The following is a 21,383-nucleotide window of genomic DNA, read 5'->3' on the forward strand; positions in this document are numbered from 1 at the left end:
TCCCCCTACCTCATTTAGATCATCCAATACTTGAAGATATGTCTAAGGCAGCCGAGTACTTGGAGAAGGAGGACGAAGAGTTGTTTGTCTTTGGGTTTTCTTTTGCATGAGGGCCAAGATGTTTCAGATGGACAGCCGCAGGCCTTGAGGAAATTCTGGACAGTTTAGAGTGTGTATTGGGATGGGTTTGTGTGGGACCTCTTTACCTCAGATGAGCCACTGCACTTGAAAGGTTACTTCAGCTAGGCCGCAGGCCTTTATTCTCTTGTTTGATGAGCCAAGTTCCATAGACTGGTGGTCGAGGTTGTTGGAGCAAATCTGGGTATATTTGATAGGCACTTGAGGGCAGTCCTGAGTAATGTTTGTCTTCACTTGCAGTCCACAGACCTTCAATGGAGATTACAGGGTGTGGATCAATGTCTGGGGGAGATTGTAAAGTCTAAATATCAGTCTACCCTAAGCTGCAATCTCAGCAAGGAAGTGCAAGCTCTTTTGGGGTTAGTCACATGTTTTTGCTGCATTATGTTAGGACTGATGTATGCCCTAACCAGACCTGCAATCTTCTCAGAATTGAACTGTCTTGTGTTCACTATCATCAACAAGGAAAGCCGCATTAGCTGATCCAGCATTGAGCTCCTTTAGGAGACTGATTTGTAGCTGCTTTGTCTATCATTGACCTCTGGCTAGGGCAGAGTATGTCTACTGTTATCTGAAGGCTGAATGAAAGACTTGTCTGGGTTGCTTCTTGGTCATTTGGACTATGGTATTGTACATCATGTTGGAAAGTCTGTTTGACTTTGATTGTACTCTTTCTCTATGCTGAACATTTGATATTTGATAATAAGATGAATTAATCAAGGGTTTTCCCAATCTTGAGTTGTTTTCCCTGGCTTGAGCCATATCCTCGTGTCCTCTGGTCTTGGCTTGTCCTCTTCTTTTATTGTCTATGTTCTTTCACCGGTTACTATTAATATGATAATGTTCTATGGAAATGAAATGAATTAAATTGGGCTGATATGGATCTCAGCAGCAAAGAGCATGTTAACCAAAAATTTAACATGAGCTAGGCTAGGACAAGCCCAAGCAAGAGGGAATGCAACACAACAGAGAAGCTTGTTAGTCTCCATTAAAGGCATGCATTATTTACTGGCTTATAGTTTATGGGCAAAAGTTTTGTCTGATCTTGGATTCTTTATTTTGAATGCCTATCATTTCAAGTGGGTATGCTCTGTGGAGAAGTAATAGTCCTACTGTGCCATGGGATTCGTTGGATTCATGCAGACACTAAGGCCAGCGAAGGAGCCTTATCTTCTGTAGTTTTTGGCTAATATTACATCTATGGTATTTTATTTGGTTCATCTATTATCTCTGCGTTATCGGCTTTCTTAGGGCTCAGTCTACAGACATTTTTTTTGGCGCCCATTTGACATCTGGTTACATGAGTCACAGCTATACGTTGAGGAGACTTCATGCCTGCCCAAGTTTCAAGAGTGACTTCAGCTCAAGTTGATCTGAGTTTCAAAGATTGCAAGCCATTCTTATCTGAGTTTTAATGGAAGATTTCAGATCTAGGTACAGAGGTTCTTCTGTCCAAGTTTGAGGACTCATTCGATCACATACCTCTGCCCTAGAACAGAACGACCTGTCCTGCGGATTGTTCACTTGAAACAACCTCAATACAGACCGAGATTTATCAAGGATTTTTTTAGGCCTGAATTCTCTTGAATTTGAATTGAAGTTCAAAACCAGATTACAGTTCATTGTTAAAAGTTCTCATGAGCAGTTGTTGGAAATCTGTGGCCTTCCTTTACTCTCTGAACAAGGTATGTATAGGGTTTCAACCTAATTATTTGACAGACCCTAACTTGGTTATTTTATCACCTTGTTCTGTGCCCTAACCAGAGATCCAAAAGCTAACACAATTCAGATATTGATGTAACTTGTTTTGGGTGTAACTCAAGTTTTAATGCTTATTACAAATCTGGTTTGAGGCCTTGTGTCTATAGCCATTTTGACCCTACGGTAGGGCATTCCTCGGCAGACTATTGGACAGAAGTATGAGAAATATTTGTTATCAGAACAAGGACCGAAAGAACAGAAGTGTCATTGGCATAACTCACTTAAGTTTCATGCATGAAGATTTCACTGTCTGAAAGGCTAGTTGTTAAGTATACATCTGATGTAGAATGAGTTCAGACTTGCAAGAAGACTTCTCTGGTCCAAGGGTTTACAACAGAAGTCTTGATCAAGATTCAGTTCCCAGTAGGACCATCTCAAATTTTAGCTCTCCAAGGACATGAATTCTGAGCAGCAACTTGTTGAGTCATCTCCAGAATTTTGATCTTCATAGTGACAAGGCAGAAAGCATATCAGAGAATGACTTTATTGCAACAGTTGAGACAGTACAGAACAGATTAGTGGCATCCAAATCACAGATCCTTTTCAAGAATAGAAGTATTACACTTCTTCACATTTCAGGACATTCATCTTATAAAAGGCAAAAAATCTAAGATGTTGAATAGCGTTCAAAACCCAACTTGTACGCTACAAGTCAAGGATCTCTCCTTCAGAATTTGTAAGGTTTCTGAAGCAGCTCATTTGGTTCTGAAACGGGCAAAAGCATGCAGCACCTTCAGGCATCACGGACACTGTTACAATAAGAAAACCGTTGCGTAACAAAAGCACCCTTATTCAAGATTGTCTATGAAACAAGCATTCCTGATCCTTAAATGTGAGGCAGAGAAACCTTATGATCTGAAACAATATTTGTTTCTCCGTTAGTAATTCAGAAATTAGAGTAGCGGTTTAGCAGAGGAGTTGAGAATGATGATTGTCACTATTGTAAGAACTTATGTTCCCTGTGATCTTGACAGAATTTGATTCTTGGACACAATAGAACAAATCTAACATAATTCACGGAGCTTAGGATGACTGAGATATTCCTTCACCATATCAGAAATGACCTCAGCATGACAATGATATTCTGATGTGTAACCTAGCTGTGATAATGACTGTATCTTGACTTTGAAAATGCAGTAACCTGGTAGTGACTTTTACATAATGACGACTTTCGTCATGAACAGAGTCGTATTAACAGTAACCGTGATAGGATTTGATGACTCTGACCTCCCGGAATATTGTCACAATAGCTTCATTGGTACGGAGAAATCTTGTATGTCTTGATATAGATTGCAGTGATCTTCAATCAATTATCCCTATCATGATAACAAACCGTGTAGCATCAACATCATATGGTCTGCCAGTTGAACAGGCAGAGCACGTAAGAGGGATTGTCAGTGCATGCGTTCTGCTGGGATTTGGTGATTAGAAGGTTGCTGGATAATAAATCTTAAAGATGATAAGCAGATTGATGAAGCTCAATTGGAGTAAGACTTCAGAGGGATACCTTGACTCTTCTTGCCCAATGTTTACATGGCAACTGTTTATGAGTATGACGACCCTGACGATGCCCAGATACCTCAGAGGCTGCATGGAAGCTTTATCATTATGATGATTGACTTTGGCACATGAATCTCAGGGTTTATAGCAGGAAAAGGGTCAGGCTACAGGTAACTTGACAATAATGTTCTAGCAAGGTCACTTTCCCTACATTCAGAGGGATGGTGTTGAACTATAAAGAAGAAGCTATTGATGTGGTCTAACTGATGATCCTCTCGTAAGAGGAAGTTGACTTTTTAAATCAAGATGAATGACCTAGCTCAAAGGTCTGATGAGATGTGAAGCTGTTGGTCTGCATATTCCTGGGATTCCTAGTATTCTTGATAATCACCCTATCAGTCATATGCCTCGCGATGAAGACTATGAGTCGATCCATGGATAACTGCTAATTGAGATATCTCTGTAATTCTATAATCTGAGATACAGTATCAGAATCTAAGATTCTATGGATATTCTGATGCTGATTCAATTGACAGTACAATAAATAGAAAAAGCACATCCAGGGCTATATTTTTTTATATGGTTGCTCTGGAAGTACTATTGAGGCTGAATGTATGTAACAAACTAAATTTATATAAAAATAAACACAAATAAGATTAATGATTAATTAGTTAAAAATTAATGAAAAGGTATGTCCCTAAAGACATAACTGTTAGTGAAAGGGTACTTACCTGGCTAGATATACAAGACCCTCATTCTCATTTGTACTCATCCTACATCAATTCTTTTATACAATATATAATTTACAATTACTATCCTATGATGGATCTCTTTGTTCACAAAGTATTTTAAATATTTCCGTTGCGTATACAACTTTTGGTCGTTACATTGGTATCAGAGGTGTTCGATCCTCTAGTTGCTCAACCGCTACACAGAGCCGTGTTCTCCGATCCAAGTCTTTGACATCAAATTTATCAACATTGTTGTCGTTGAAGCATTTCGCTACAAGAATTTGGAGTTTCTCCATTTCACTATCAAGCATTTGGCCATTCAATAATAATAATAAAAAAAAAATTAATATATATATATATATATGGAGAGAAAATAAAAAGTCAAAAAACAAAGATTAAAAAGATAAAGAAAAAAATATCAAATTCAAAAAAAAAAGTACATATAAAGATTTTAAAAAAAATATAGTCCGATGTAAATTTTGAAGGAGAACATTCATATATATAAAAAGGTTCTACATTATTGATAAAAAGTGCATGATAAAGTTAAGAGGGAATCTTTCCAAATATATTTAAAACTATACGTAAGAGAAGGAAGAGTAGATAATATTATCTTGATTCTCCATTAAGTGGTTTACAAGCCCGTGGTTTTAGAAACCCATGGTAATTGTCCATGGTATTTTAAAAATAAAGGAAAAACAAAAGGAATACAAAATCTCTTTATGTAAATGGTAAGCTTTACTTTTTACGTGGAGAACATTAACCGAGTCAAAAGTACATATGTGAACATATATTTTATATTATACCCCAAAGAGGTGAATAGCCACGTTTCACTAGGGTTGTAACTTTTCAAAAAGAAGGAAAAAAAATTATTATAAATAAAAGATATATAAAGAGAAGTATTATATTATAAAGGGGTATTTAAAGAAAAGTTCAAGTCATAAAATTATTGAAAATATATATAAGTACAAAGCAGGTATTATTATAAAAGGTTACATAAGGAGAAAATATCAATTAAGAGTTTACGTTAAAGTGAAGTTGAATTAAAGTTTAAAGAGTTATATGAAATTTAAAAAATAAATACAAAGGACAATAAGATATTTAAAAGAAGCCAATTGAAACAATATTTAAATATTATTTTTAAAGTACAAAAGGAAAAAAAGTTTAAGTGGAATTATATAAAAAGAATACGAAGGAGTTTTGAAATATTAAGGATAATAGGAAATTGGATTGCAAGAGTTTTCAAGAATTATAAAAAATATATATATTAAAAAGACAATTTTAAAGGAGGCTTGAAGTACAAAGTCCAAAGGAATTTTAAATATAATACCTTAAGTCATCTTGACAAAACAAATGGGATCAATCATTGAAAAAAAATGATGGAGCTCAATTCAAAAAGGACGAAAGAATAAAGGTTTTTCTATAATGGTCTTTCAGTTATAGATCACGGAGTAATTACACTAAAAGGAAGTATCCAAGGAAAAGAAGTTAATGTCACCATCAGCCCAAGCAACAATAAGAATTATATCAACATCAACTTGGCAAATCAGCTATTAATTCCAGAGCTAAGCATTGGTGTAAAGAAAAATATTTTTGACCAAAAAGAGTATAAAATTAGTGATCTACAAGTGCCAATAGGTCATTATGAGTACATATCTCAATTTCATGTTGTAAGGACGAATAAAAACACTGACATCATACTCGGTCAACCCTGATTTACGGATCTGGATACATTCGTGTTAAACATAGAAAAACAAGTTTTGATGTTTCCTTATAAAGGGAATATGGTCACGTTTTGAGACATAACAAGTAAATCAAAATCAATAAAATCTTCATTAGAAGACCTTAAGGATATCTCAGACTTGATGTTTCAAGATAATGAAAAAACTATATCAAATAAGCAAAAAGAGCCTGAAGAAGTCAGCTGCAACAAAGACAAAGAAATTTTGTGCCTCAAAGATCAGCAAGAAAAACTACTCGAACAAGTCAAGAAAGCCAAAGCATCAAAGAAGGAATTCAAGGAGCGTTTATTAGAATAAGAAGAAGAAAAATTATGTTTAAAGAACCTTAACCAAACATTAGTAGAACAAATCAAGTGTTTAAAAGACGAGATGCATGAAGGCCAAAATAAAGTTGACTCAAAGAATGAGGAATGCTTACGTCTCAAAAATCATTATCAAAATCATAGTTTTAAAACTCCGACTCCGACTCCGACTTGGCCGAGGATCGACTCCGACTCCGACTCCGAAACGGTAATGACTCGGCCATCTCGATTTCAATGACTCGGTCGTTGTAAAAAATACATTAAATATTTATTTTTTTTATAAAAAAACATAATTTTGAAGATTTTAAACATAATTTTAAAGATTTTCATTCATGTTTCCAAACACACAGCATTATAATATAGATGGAAGACAACATATGATCAAAGTAGGCTCATGAACCAATCCATTATATCAAAATGGTACCCAATGGCAATACATAGTCAACTGTCATACATGATCAAAGACTCAAAACAAAAAACACATAACCAAGGAGGCTAGAAATGGCCTCTACAACAAAAGTAAACTGTGGCCAGACTCCAGTACTAGTACTACAGCTACTGGCTAGTAGCTACTGCCAGAGGAGCCAAGATCATGTCAATCAATCTCTGGATCATCATCAGAGTCAGACAAGGGGCCCCATGGCTCCTCATCATCATCATCATCTCCAACTGCAGCTGTAGAAGTGATACCACTAGCAGGTTGTGCAACTGCAGCAGATGCAAGCTGAGATAGAGTAGATATGCGGCTGCGCTTCTGTCGTGGCTGAGCAGAGGAAGCACCTACAACTGGAGTCCTTGTTGGCTGTGAGACTGAGGCTGGTGGATTGGGATCTGCATTCAACTGAACAGCATGTTCAAGTTCAACTGATGTCTCGATATCTAAATCTAAATCAAGATCCTCATTAGGATCAAACTCTGTTGGACGACTCTCCACTACCCAATCTGATGTTGGATCAATGTCTTCCAACACAATGGGATCTGAACCAAGTCTTTTGTTCAGCAAATGGTTTCGTCTGAGCCGGAGGTTGTATTGGACATAAACTAGATCATTTAACCGTTTTTGATCCAAACAGTTTCTCTTCTTTGTGTTACTTGGGAGTAGGAGCGAAAACAGGAGCGGGAGCGACATTTTTAGAAGCTCCTGGTTTGGGAGCGAATCCTAGAGGAGTTCGACAACCAATGTCACTAACATCAAGGTACATAGAGGGATTGGTGCTCTTGATTAAATACGAGTTCCATACCCTAATACATGACAAAATTCAATGGAAACATTGCAATCCTCCAATCCTGAAATCCTGAAAAACTGATAAGTCTACTGCATTTTGAATGAAATCTAAAATTCTACTTTTTCCATATGAAATCCAATGAGGCCGAAACCACTCTCAAACATCCTGAGTCATTTCATGGTAATGTTAAAAATTTAAGTAAAAGGATGAAAATGAAGATTAAGGAGAATGTCACTTTTACTTTAAGAATTTAACATTACCATGAAATTTGAATAGCATATCAATAGTAGAGAGCATTTGAGTGTGTTAAATAGCGTTTGGGAGGGGAAAATGGACCCCAAATAACATTTAGCTAATTCATAAAACACCTTGAAGTCCAAACCAATCAGCAAACCCCTTAAAATTTCATTATAATAATGTTAAATCGTTGTTTTAGTGGGTTACGGGCCACTGTTTGTGACTTGGCCGAGCCAGTACGGGAAACGGCCGAGTTGGCCAAGTCAGCCATGACTCGGCCAACCGAGCCGTTTTTTGTACCGAGTCACTTCGAAGGGCAATGGAACAGACCAATTCGGCTGTTTCCGTTTCGAAACGGCCGTTTTTTAAAACTATGATCAAAATCTGCTCAAATAGAGTAAAAAACTTAAGGACGAAAAGAAATCATTGACGAATAGGTTCAAAGAACTTATCGCAAAGGAAGCATCAAAATCTCTAGATGTAGCAGTCCAAACTGAAGAAACAAACATCAATACCACTAATCTCGCAGTTCAGGCAAATCCAGATTCCAAACCCTATTGAAGTAAAAACGTACTCAGAGGTTGTCGGTCAAACAGAGGACACCCCAAATAAGGGTTTGGTAGTTTAAGTCAACAACAACAATGCCTGATGGAAATCAAGAAATTGCCATAAAAACGTTTAAGGAAGTTCAAACAAGAAAAATTCCTTATCTACATCCGAATCACAAGAGTAGACGCCTTAATAAATTTACAGATCTATATCACGCAAAACATAAACAACAAACTCATGTTCTGAAGAACACTGAAGTGAGCTCAATCTAGTCATTCGATAACTATTCACCACACATCTCCAAGGGTCAGAAGATTAACCTAGGATGGTCTGATCCGTTTTCAGTACGACAATTTTGTCTGTCGCTCAGAACATCATATCGTCTTGTATCAACAAAGATGAAATCTCAGAAATAAGAAGATATTTCGATCAACGGAAGAGAACTGATCCTTCATTAGTAAGCTTTGAGGACAAAGCTTTTTGAAGTGGAAGGCAATGTAACAAACTAAATTTATATAAAAATAAACACAAATAATGTAAAAGACAACAAATAAGATTAATGATTAATTAGTTAGAAATTAATGAAAAGGTATGTCCCTAAGGGCATAACCATTAGTGAAAGCGTACTTACTTGGTTATATATACATGACCTCATTCTCATTTATACTCATCCTATATCAATTCTTTTATACAATATATAATTTACAATTACTATCCTACGATGGATGCCTTTGTTTACGAAGTATTTTAAATATTTCCACTGCATATACGACTTTTGGTCGTTACAATGTCTATAACAGCAAGTACGATTTATTATAAGCCAATTGGTTAAAGAAGCTCTTCTGTGAGCCATTTGAAGCACATGTAGGAATCAAATCAAGCTCTATCGTTTCTGGTTCTATATGAAGATTACTGCATAACCTCTTGGTAAGGTCAAGATTATCTTCCTTCAAAGAGAGGCTGGGAGTTATGGATAGACCCTACTAGGAAGGCCCCGGTTGAACACTGAGCCCTGGGAGTTCCTAGGGAGGCTTGGGGTACTTGAGCTATGAGTGACCATAGGGTAAGTGGTTCACCTTCCCCTATAGGTGCGTTGTGTACAGGGTGAGTGGTTCACCTTCCCCTGTGACGATTGACATGTGTGTAGGGTGAGTGGTTCACCTTCCCCTACTATTAATGACATATGCATAGGATGAGTGGTCCACTTTCTCCTATGGCATATGAGCAGGATGAGTGGTTCACCTTCCCTTGCGGATACCCCAATGGGAGATGCATACAGGCATCTGCTTGTTGTCACATGTGGACATGTAGGTGGGATGTGGTTCATCCTTTCCCCACATGTAGGATGCTCATTCCCTACGATCGATGGTTGAAATGTCGGTGGGGCAAGGTTCATCCTTTCCCCACGTGTAGGATCCTTCCTACGATTTATGGTTGGCATGCATATAGGACGTGGTTCATCCTTTCCCTACTCTCGGTGGTTTGCATGCATGTAGAATGTGGTTTATCCTTTACCTACGATGGTTGTGACATATGACTGTAGGATGTGGTTCATCCTTTCCCTATGTGTGGTTGTGAGCAAGATGTGATTCATTCTTTCCCTGTTGTTGCCCCAGCATCATCCTATCCATGTTGTCCGGAACACATGGGAAGTACCTCTCATCTGGCCAATGAATTAGGAAAGGGGATAGGGACCATTGTTAATTTTAGGGATGTTCTATGCTTAGAGCAATTTATTTCAATTTTCACAGTTAGCTTCATATCTTTTCCAGATTAGCAATCACATCAGCATTAAAGTAAATTGCAGATAAAACATAAACATAAATCGCAGAAGACAAGCCAAGACAAGAGAACACAAGATGTGGCGCTAGCCGAGGACAAACCCCAATGTGGGGAAACCCTTGATCAATTCTTATATGTTCTTCAACAGTTCAGCAGAGAGAGAGAGAGATAGTACGTTTACAACAGAAGTCAACACTTTGACTTATCTAGATAAGAGGATAGATCATCTCTAAGAAGATGATACATGAGATTAGTTGAAGACATGCTGCTTCAACTAATTCTCCAAGGTGACTCCTTCACCTATCATTGTGCTGCATTTCGTCATCATGTTGCACCTCACCATGCTGCACCATGTTGCACCCATCATCACTATGCTACATCTCATCACGCTTCATTAATCATGACTGTACCCATCACTGTACTGCATTATGTGCCATTGCTGCACCATGTTGCCATCCTGACCTATGTGTTGGTTGTCCCTTGCTTGCTTGTTGTCCCTAGCATGCATGTTGTTGCATGCTAGTTGTCCCTTGCATGCTAGTTGTAACATTGCATGCTTGGTGTATTTGCTGCTAAGTACCATACAAATGTCCCAATGTTAGTTAGTTATCCCTTGCATGTTGCTCTCCTTCGGAGACAGATGCTCCTGCTGTTTCGGCAATTCCCGTTGTTCCCGCTGTTCCCGACAGTTCCCGCTATTCCCGGCAATTCCCGTTGTCCCAACAGTTCCGGCAGTTGCAGCTTTTCTGGCAGTTTCGGCTTTTCCGACAGTTCCGTCTCTTCTGGCAGTTTCGGCTTTTCCGGCAGTTCCTGCTTTTCCGGCAGTTCCGGCTTTTTCGGCTTTTCTGGCAATTCCGGCTTTTCCGTATTTCCGACTTTTCCGGCAGTTCCGGATTTTCCGACAGTTTGGATTAAGGCAACGCTATTCCTTAGGATCTCTCCTCCTACTAAAACCCACAGACAAGTAGAGAGAGGAAGAGATCCCAAGTGTGTTGAAATGACTTGAAGGCCACCTCTATTTATACTAAAATGTTGAGCACATGTGGGGTTTATTTGGTTGTTGGCCGACCTTGACAAATTGTCTTATAACGCAAATAAATTCATAACTCCATGAATACTTATCAGAATCGGATGATCTTTAGATCCTACACCTCTCGATGAGAGGGATCCAAGAAAAATATCAGTTGCCATAAATAAGATGACCCACATGGAGTTTGGCCCTAGTTGCCAATTTTAACACTCCCTCTCAACTAGGGAGAACTCCATCCGTTGATCCATATGTCCGACTGTACTATCTATGCCATCAGTGCTCTACATAGCTCTGCTCTACTCTGATCTGCTGAGCTCTGCTCTGCTGAACCATGAAGAAGAGAATTAATCGAGAATGTCTCATACCATTCTCTACTGACCCAAAGTCAGTTTCATTTGAAGAGAGTGTGTCACATCACTTTTACTGACCCGAAGTCAATTTTATTGATCCCAGATCAATATCACAAGAGAGTGTCTCAAACCACTCATACTGATCCCAAATCAGTTTCATTGATCCCAGATCAATGTCACAAGAGAGTGTCTCAAACCACTCATACTGATCCCAGATCAGTTTCATTAATCCCATATCAATGTCACAAGAGAGTGTCTCAAACCACTCATACTAATCCCAGATCAGTTTCATTGATCCCAGATCCATGTAGGTCATCCTAGCATAGGGAGTACGGTAGATACAACGATGCGTCCATCGATAGTACTACTATGATCCCTATCCTCATTTCCCTATTCATTGATCAGATGAGAGGTACTTCCCATGAGTCCCAGATTGCATGGGTAGGATACCTCGACAAGAGAACTAATCATCTTGTCCACAGGAGAAAGAATCATCCTGTCAGTGGATGCCACGGAGAACTAATCATCCTAGCCCACAGGAAAACTAATCATCCTGTTCCATAGTCGCCACGGAGAACAAATCACCCTGGCCCACAGGAGAACTAATCATCATGTTCCATAGTCGCCATGGAGAACAAATCATCCTGGCCCACAGAAGAACTAATCATCCTGTTCCACAGTTGCCACAGGAGAGCTAATCATCCCGGCCCACAGAAGAACTAATCATCCTGTTCATAACGCACCAGCAAGGAAGGGTGAGTCGTCCTGTGGTCGTATGTTGCTCCAGTAAGTACCCCAAGCCCCCCAGAGCTCCCAGAGCTCAATGCATGCAACATGCAGGACCCTTATAAGAAGGTCTCTCAACGACTCCAAGTCGTTCGGGAAAGTCACAAATTTGACCCTTCCCCGGGGCTTTGACAAAATGTCTGCGACCTGTACATCAGTCTCAATGTGATGGAGCCTCCTCGCTCATCAACTTACCATATCGCAAATAAGGCAGTATCTGATGTCTATCTGCTGGAGCAATCATCGAATATGAGATTCCTCAATAATCAAATCCCCCCTCTGGTTGTCACAGAGAATCACAGTGGTAATCATGTGTATAAACAGCTCACTTAAGAGCTTCTGCAACCATGCAGCTTCACACGAGATCATACTCGTAGCTATGTATTTGCCATTTGGTCTCGGCGGTGCTTATAGCAACCGACTTCTGCTTCCTGCTCATCCATGATATCGAAGCAGAATCCAAAGAGAACCAACACTAAGAAGTGCTCTAGTGATCCTCCACACTGACTGCCCAGTCAGCGTTCGAATAATCATGCAGTTTCATATTTCCGGCAGCGTATCTCAATCCATGAGAGATTGTGCCCCGAAGATATCTCAGAAGATTCTTGGCACCAATCCAGTGAGGCTCAACCAAATATGAGCTCACCATGCTAATTGCAAAACATATGTCTGGACGGAAGTTCACCAAGAACATCAATGCGAATGAGTTTATGAAACTCAGAGGCGTTTCCCAAATCTGGTCCGACATCACTACCATATAACTTCTAAAAGTTAAGATCCTCGAGGCAGTCACAGGCTTGCACTTTATCATTCCACATCCGGAATCCAACTCCCTCTTACTTTTGCAAATGAAAGGGTCTGCACCTGTCAGAAATAGGTCGTCCTCATAAGGTGTCGGTATGAGAGGTCTATCATCCACAACCTTCTGGTAATGTTTTGGATCAGTTTCACTCCTAGTGAATCTCAGCTTCATCAGACAGTTATCAATCTTCTCATACTACGCCCGAGGTGTTTTGATTCAAGCCATAGAGGGCTTTCTTCCACCTGTATACATGAGATTCCCGATCATGAATCTCAAACTCCTCGGGTTGTTCCAAACATGTGGACCTACTGCATGAGGGGAATGGTCCCCTTATAATATTTTCCTTCGGTACATCTCAGACATGAACCTTCATGCTCTACTTGAATTCAAACATCCCTATCACCATTTGACTCACATCAGGTAGGGCCCCATAGGTAGACCTCCGGTGTTATAGATGCGATATGTCAATTGACATGATCCCCAATGGACCATCCTGCAACTTGATACAAATTGCCAACCCTGAACCCATGAGAAAAAGCATCTTTGAAAATTATATTTTTTAACACGTACCTTTCCATCATTGAATGCCACCCTGAAACCTTTGACTTCCATTTCCGAGATGGACACCAGGTTCTTCTTGCGATCAGGTACATAAAAGAGATTCTATAAATGAATCGAGTTACCCTTATTCAATTAAGAGTTAACATTCCCTACACCCTTTCCCAAATAGGTGGCATCGGCTCCAACTATAATCCCACGATTGTTTCCATCTCTACCAAATTAGAGAGTGCACCCATCTATCTGATGAAGTGCCTTGAAGCACTACAATCTATAAGCCAAATTCCCAAAGAATCTGAAGGAGAGGGCCAATACAAGATAACGCTTCTTTATCTTATCAAAAACAACATTTGATTCTTCATACCTGGGGTTCCTTGCTTTTTATGAAGAGTTGGCCATTTCCTTGATGACCTGCATTACCTGTCATTCCTTTGATCATTGAAAATGTCCCTAGAATGATTGTTATCATCATCCAGTGATGTGTCCTTGCCATTCGGACACTCCTTCGCATAATGGGCTAGTTATCTACCTTTCCTTCCACCCTGAGATGCAGTCTTCCAATGAATTGATCTTTAGGTAGGCCATATTCCGCTGCACCATTCTGATAATATTCTCTGCTTTGACTTCACCCTTGGTGAATTTGAAGAGAGATGACGAATCCACTGATCCTTTTGTCCTTTCCCAACTGCCTTCGATGATTGCTCTTTCACTCTTGCTTGGGCATTGTCTTCACCTCACCTCTGATACCATGTTAATTTTTGGTATGTTCTATGCTTAGAGCAATTTATTTCAATTTTCACAGTTAGCTCCATATCTTTTCCAAATTAGCAATCACATCAGCATTAAAGTAAACTGTAGATAGAACATAAACATAAATCGCAGAAGACAAGCCAAGACAAGAGGACATAAGATGTGGCGCTAGCCTAGGACAAACTCCAATGTGGGGAAACCCTTGATCAATTCTTCTTATATGTTCTTCAATAGTTCAACGGAGAGAGAGAGAGAGATAGCACGTTTACAACAGAAGTCAACACTTTGACTTATCTAGATAAGAGCATAGATCATCTCTAAGAAGATGATACATGAGATCAGTTGAAGACATGTTGCTTCAATTAATTCTCCAAGGTGACTCCTTCACCTATCGTTGTGCTGCATTTCGTCATCATGTTGCACCATGCTGCACCCATCATCACTATGTTGCATTTCATCACACTTCATTAATCATAACTGTAACCATCACTGTACTGCATTATGTGCCATTGCTGCACCATGTTGCCATCCTGACCTATGTGTTGGTTGCACCTTGCATGCTTGTTGTCCCTTGCTTGCTTGTTGTCCCTAGCATGCTTGTTGTCCTTAGCATGCTTGTTGTTGCATGCTAGTTGTCCCTTGCATGCTAGCTGTAACATTGCATGCTTGGTTTATTTGCTGCTAAATACCATACAATTGTCCCAATGTTAGTTAGTTGTCTCTTGCATGCTGCTCTCCTTCGAAGACAAATGCTCCTGCTGTTTCGGCAGTTCCCAACAGTTCTGGCAGTTCCGGCTGTTCCCGGCAGTTCCAGCAGTTCCGATTGTTCCCAGCAGTTCCGATTGTTCCCGGCAGTTCCGACAGTCCCGGCTTTTTCGGTAGTTCGAGCTTTTCCGGCAGTTCCGGCTTTTCCGGCTTTTCTGACTTTGCTGGCAGTTCCGGCTTTTCCGCCCATTCCGACAATTCCGGCTTTTCCAGCTTTTCCGGCTTTTCCGCCCATTCCGACAATTCCGGCTTTTCCAGCTTTTCCGGCTTTTCCGGTGGCTCCGACTTTTCCGGCAGTTCCAGCTTTTCTGGCAGTTCCGGCATTTCCGGCCTTTTCCGACTTTTCCGACATTTCTGGCCTTTACCGGCAATTCTGGCTTTTCCAGCTTTTCTGGCAATTTGGATCAGGGCAACGTTATTCCTTAGGATCTCTCCTCCTACTAAAACCCAAAGACAAGTAGAGAGAGGAAGAGATCCCAAGTGTGTTGAAATGACTTGAAGGCCACCTCTATTTATACTAAAACGTTAAGCACATGTGGGGTTTATTTGGTTGCTGGCCAACCTTGAAGAATTGTCTTATAATGCAAATAAATTCATAACTCCATGAATACTTATCGGAATCGGATGATCTTTAGATCAATCCTACACCTCTCGATGAAAGGGATCCAAGAAAAATATCAGTTGCCATAAATAAGATGACCCACATGGAGTTTGGCCCTAGTTACCAATTTTAACAACCATAGCACTACCGATGGACGCATCGTGTACTGTCGTACTCCCTATGTCTAGGATGCATGATGTTTAACAAACTCATCTCTTAGGATAAAATCCGATTGGTGTTCATCCCCTAGTTATGTGGACTGACTTTAGTCAGTGGAGAGTGGCAAGGTCTTGTGACTCACTCGATCGATCCTTCTTAATTATCTATAGTGGTGTTCAACAGGGTTGAGACGAGATGCAGAGATGGTTCATGATGACAGGATGGCATGATGGATTGGCAGGTGGAATTCTCCATAATTGAGAGGGAGTGTTAAATTAGGCAACTAGGTCCAAATTCTACTTTGAATATCTCATTTGATGGAAATAATTGTTGCATTAGATTCCTCTTTTCGAGAGGACCAAAATCGACCTAAAGATCATCAAATATGGTTAAGAAAAAATGTGTTTTTGAATTTATGCCCCCATATGTTCAAATTATCAAGGTCAGCTTTGGGTTATTTAGACATGTGAAAACCTCTCCATCTTATATAAAAAGAGAAGTTCTCCTACCTCATTTAGATCATCCAATACTTAAAGATATGTCTGAGGCAGCCGAGTTGTTAATTTTTGGATAACAATGGTATGTTCTATGCTTAGAGCAATTTTACTTCAATTTCTTTATTAGCCCAATATCAATATCTAGTTTAGCAATCACATCCATGATAATAAAACGCAGATAGAACATAAACAATAACAATAGAAGACAATCCAAGACAAGAGGACAAAAGATATGGCACCAGCCAAGAACAAACACCAATGTGGGGAACCCTTGATCAATTCTTCTTATAAGTCTTTAAAAGTTCATCAGAGAGAGAGAGCAATATACAATATTCACTTGCCCAATCACAATGAAATCTAATCAGTCAAACAGCAGAAACAGATTGCCCTAACCAGAAAGTCAACACCGGTCAACAGGCCAGATTTTGACCTCCAAAACAGCTTGGTCAAACTCGGTCAACTCGGCCTCCAATAGCAAGTCAAATCAGCCCAAAAACAGTCCAAAAAAGTCCAGTCAAATTCGGTCAACAAAAGTCTACACTGCAGCAAACCCTAGCACTGTCAATGCTGGTCAAACAGCCTTGGATTTCGTGCCTAGAACTGCGGCCTGCCCAAACAGAAATACCCCACACAAAACCGCAGGTAAAGATGGTCAACACTAGTCAAAACAACCTTCTGCAATTTTCGGTCAACACTGGTCAACGCAGGGACAGCAAAAGAACAGTCCCTTCTTCGCACGTGTGGAGAGAGAGAAGCCTCAGAAATCCGTACCCAATCAAGAAGAGAGAGATGTGTGAGTGAGTGAAGTGTCCAAATGAGGAGGAGGCACCTTGTATTTATATGCAAACATTGAGGATGAATAGACGTAACTGTTGGGCTTCTGAACCTACATGAGTTCGCTGGCCGACCTTGACAATTTGTCCATAATCAAAATAAATTCATAATTCCATTTGTACATGTTAGAATGGGATGATATTTAGATCAATCCTACACCTCTCAGAGAGAGGAATCTATTAAAAATATCAGCTGCCTCATATGAGCTGTCCAAGATGAAGTTTGGCCCTAGTTGCCAAAATTAACACGAGTACTTGGAGAAGGAGGACGAAGGGTTGTTTGTCTTTGGGTTTTCTTCTGCATAAGGGCCGAGATGTTTCAGATGGACAGCCACAGGCCTTGAGGAAATTCTGGACAGTTTAGAGTGTGTATTGGGACTGGTTTGTGTGGGACCTCTTTACCTCAGATGAGCCGCTGCACTTGGAAGGCTACTTCAGCTAGGCCGCAGGCCTTTCTTCTCTTGTTTGATTAGCCAAGTTCCATAGACTGGTGGCTGAGACTTTTGGAACAAAGCTGGGTATATTTGATAGGCACTTGAGGGCAGTCCTGAGCAATGTTTGTCTTCACTTGCAGTCCACAGACCTTCAATGGAGATTACAGGGTTTGGATCAATGCCTGGGGGCGATTGTAAAGTCTAAATATCAGTCTACCCTAAGCTGCAATCTCAGCAAGGAAGTGCAAGCTCTTTTGGGGTTATTCACATGTTTTTGCTGCATTATGTTAGGACTGATGTATGCCCTAACCAGACCTGCAATCTTCTCAGAATTGAACTGTCTTGGGTCCACTATCATCAACAAGGAAAGCCACATTATCTGATCCAGGATTCAGCTCCTTTAGGAGACTGATTTGTAGTTGCTTTGTCTATCATTGACCTCTGTCTAGGGCAGAGTATGTCTACTCTTATCTGAAGGCTGAATGAAAGACTTGTCTGGACTGTTTCTTGGTCATTTGGACTATGTTATTGTTCATCATGTTTGCAAGTCATGTTTGACTTTGATTGTACACTCTCTCTCTCTGCTGAACATTTGATATTTGATTATAAGATGAATTGATCAAGGGTTTTCCCCGTCTTGGGGTTTTTCCCCTGGCCTGAGCCATATCCTTGTGTCCTCTGGTCTTGGCTTGTCCTCTTCTTTTATTGTCTATGTTATTTCACCAGTTACTCTTAATATGATAATGTTATATGGAAATGAAATGAATTAATATTGGGCTGATATGGATCTCAGGAGTAACTGCCCTAAGCAAAGAGCATGTTAACCAAAAATTTAACAAATCGTCCTTCAATCCATGAACTATATATGTACGAGTCATATTCATTTTCATTGCACCACAATGGATGTCTGACCTTTCAAGATTGTTTCCAGACTTCATTGCAAGGTCATGGAAGTATGCATAGAGCCACTTATCTCATTGAAGGTATAACAGATAGTGGCACTGGCATTGCGATATAAATGCAATTGTAAGGGCTCACCCCTATCACCCCGTCCAGAGAAGGAGTATAGAACTATGCTAGAGATTTACATGCCATAGATAAAGGTGTGTGAGAGGTAGGAAGCCATTGTTGATGTAGTATTGTTTGAGTATGAGAAATTCTTTTGTCGGCTATCTTGTGTAACACATCATACACAGTCCCAGCCTTGCACATTTTATTATTAACTCTTCATAATTTCAAACAATGACCATACGTTCAGCATATTCAAACCACATACCTATCTCATGAACAGTAGCAGTAATTATTGCAGTACAATCAATGTGAAGGGGCATAAACCTTAGAGAGAAACTTAGATCATGGATGCAGGATCTCAATAATAACAGTAAGCCACAACACTATACCTTCAACATTTTGACAACAATAAAACTTATTGGGAGATTGATCTAAGGAAATCACAATTTTCCAGAAAGTGGGCATTGGAACAGGGACAGGAATTTGCCACCCAGCCATTGACAAACTGCAATCAGGGTTCTCATGCAGCCACCACCCCCAGCTTTTGAAGACTGTCCACTGACCACACTGCCAGATGTACCCGGGATTCCAGAGGTCTAACCCACCACCACCCTTCTAAGTTCTGGCATTAAAGTATTCAAATCCAGGCCAGTCCAGGGACCCCAGAGGTAAGCCACCTCTACCCAGCAGCCAATGAGGGGCTCCAGAGGTTTTCCTCCACCCTGACTTCACTGCTACAGTAACTCCACCCAGTGCAGGGACTCTAGAGTCCTCTACAATTTGAGTACTTCGGCAAAGGCTAGTCCAGGGTAGGCAGCGGCTAGTCCAGGGTAGGCAGCGGTCTGTTACCTCCACCCACTCGCCAATGAGGGACTCCAGAGTTGAGAGCCTCCACCCTCAGTTAATTCAATTCAGGAAGGCTAGTCCAGAGCAGCGAGCGATCTGCTACCTCCACCCACTAGCCAATGATGGACTCCAAAGGTGAGAACCTCCATCCTCAGTTAATTCAGGATTTCTGAGACCTAATTTCCAAGGTATGCATAAGAAGGAACATAAAATTATCCCCAGACAGCAATTAACCTTGTATACTTGTCCCAAGTATTTTCAAATCAGCTCTTCGGGAGTTGCAACATCAAATTTAAGAGGGCCATGATGTGCAGGACTGATTGGGACAAGGTGCTGGTAATATATTGGAAAGAGATATGTAACATATAGCAATTCTGTGCAGGCTTTCACAAATTATTGCAGCCATCTCCTAGCATTTACTTGAAAACTATCCAACTTCACACCAGTTTTGTATGTGACTACCTAACGAGAGGTTTGTAACTAGGCATCGTTATCCAAGATTACCGGCACTAATTGGCCCTTCCAGCAAGGTCATATGGTTATACAAAAGTTACAGGCATGTGCAGGAATGAGAAAGAGTGGTATAAGAAGCATCATCCACCCAATATATTTACACGATGACCTTAACAAAACTATTAATTGGTATCTACGTAGGTCTAGATGTTTTAGCACAGTTCAGCAAGGAAAAAAAAAAACTTGACAAACCTCAATCAGTTGGACCTTCACCACGGGCCACGAGCTCGTTACTTGGCTGTCCTCAGTCTTCTATGCAGCGATCCGCCGGAATAATACGCCACATACCTCGGGCCTCCCTCTTCCGGCAGCAGCACGCTCTCTGGTTTTTTCCCTTTCGAATGCCCCCCCCTGTTCCGTTTTTTTTGGCTCTGCCTTCTCTACCCTTTCCGTCTTTCCCCTTTCTCGTGGTTCTCTCGTTGATATTTTTTGTGGTACCTTTTTCCCCTTCTTTTCTATGGTTCGCTCTCTCTCTCTGGTTAGTTAGCGTCCAGCCTGGCCCAGCTCCTCTCGACCGATCCATTTTGTGCCATTTGGCCTGCCATTTATCATATATTTCATTTTTGCAATGTTTTTCATGAAGTTTACCATGGGTTGATGTATCCATGTGCTATCTTTAAGATGATGATTTTCCTCATTATCTAAGGTTTACATTCATATAATATATACATACACTTTACAAAGGTTATGAAATTTGGAAATGTTTAACTAGCATTCACCCTATTGTAAAATGACCAAGAATATAGATATATATATCTCATTTTCAAAATGTACAGGGTATTTATTATATGTATATTCATTATTTTCACTATTTACAAAATTGATCAAGAAGGTATTTACAATAGTCATGTAAGGTAACCAAGGCAATATTTGTCATATCTACATGAGTGCACGATGATTGAGATAATTAACACATTTGCAGAATGAATGGGGTCATTACATTCTAAGACCCTATCGATGCCTTGAAAATCACTGCAAAAATATCGGGGAAAACCACCCGGTCTGGACCTTAAAGGCAACTCCTTTTCCGTTTGGTGTGGTGGCTCCGATTGGAAATAATGGGACCAGTTTCCCAATGATTGGTAAATATGATGGATAAGTGGTTGATTCTTAAATATCTAATGATAACGAATGAATGATTTAATCTAAAAGTAAAATTATGAACAACTATCCTATCCCGGGAAATTTCTGCTTTAGTGTAACTTTTGATGATCTTTATACACAAACAGGCATATAAATGACTCTATTGGTAACAAAGACATTTATTCATATGATAATTACTTTGTTCAAATAGTTGAACAAAGTAATCAAGAAAACATTATTACATTATTCTTCATATTTATCATAGACATAAATATGATTGAAAGAATATCACTCCTTAGACATTCAATAGTGAAAAGTATAAAGATTGATGTTAAAACACATACATATATCCAATGATAGCAAGATTAAATAAATGTTGATTCACAAGCAAGAATGAGAC

General features: G+C 39.9%; 1 protein-coding gene across 9 annotated transcripts in view; it reads right to left on the reverse strand.

Annotated features, from left to right (window-relative positions):
- Positions 1-20,600, reverse strand: part of CI51 (51 kDa subunit of complex I) — a 61,503-nt gene extending 40,903 nt beyond the window's left edge. For 4 of the 9 annotated variants that reach the window (XR_016258206.1, XR_016258201.1, XR_016258204.1 and 1 more), the window contains exon 1: positions 20,093-20,600. The gene's annotated coding sequence lies outside the window, so the exon portion shown is untranslated. Of the gene's footprint in view, positions 1-2,103; positions 2,343-4,290; positions 4,431-16,493; positions 16,994-20,092 lie in introns of those variants that run through there. The other 5 variants (XR_016258200.1, XR_016258205.1, XR_016258207.1 and 2 more) reach the window with 5 other exon arrangements.
- Between the last annotated feature and the right edge of the window lie 783 nt (positions 20,601-21,383).

The sequence above is a fragment of the Pinus tabuliformis genome, chromosome 4_1 (genome assembly GCF_031772625.1).
Source record: "Pinus tabuliformis cultivar Carrire ecotype Pingquan chromosome 4_1, CPIR1, whole genome shotgun sequence".
In the NCBI taxonomy this organism is placed as follows: domain Eukaryota; kingdom Viridiplantae; phylum Streptophyta; class Pinopsida; order Pinales; family Pinaceae; genus Pinus; species Pinus tabuliformis.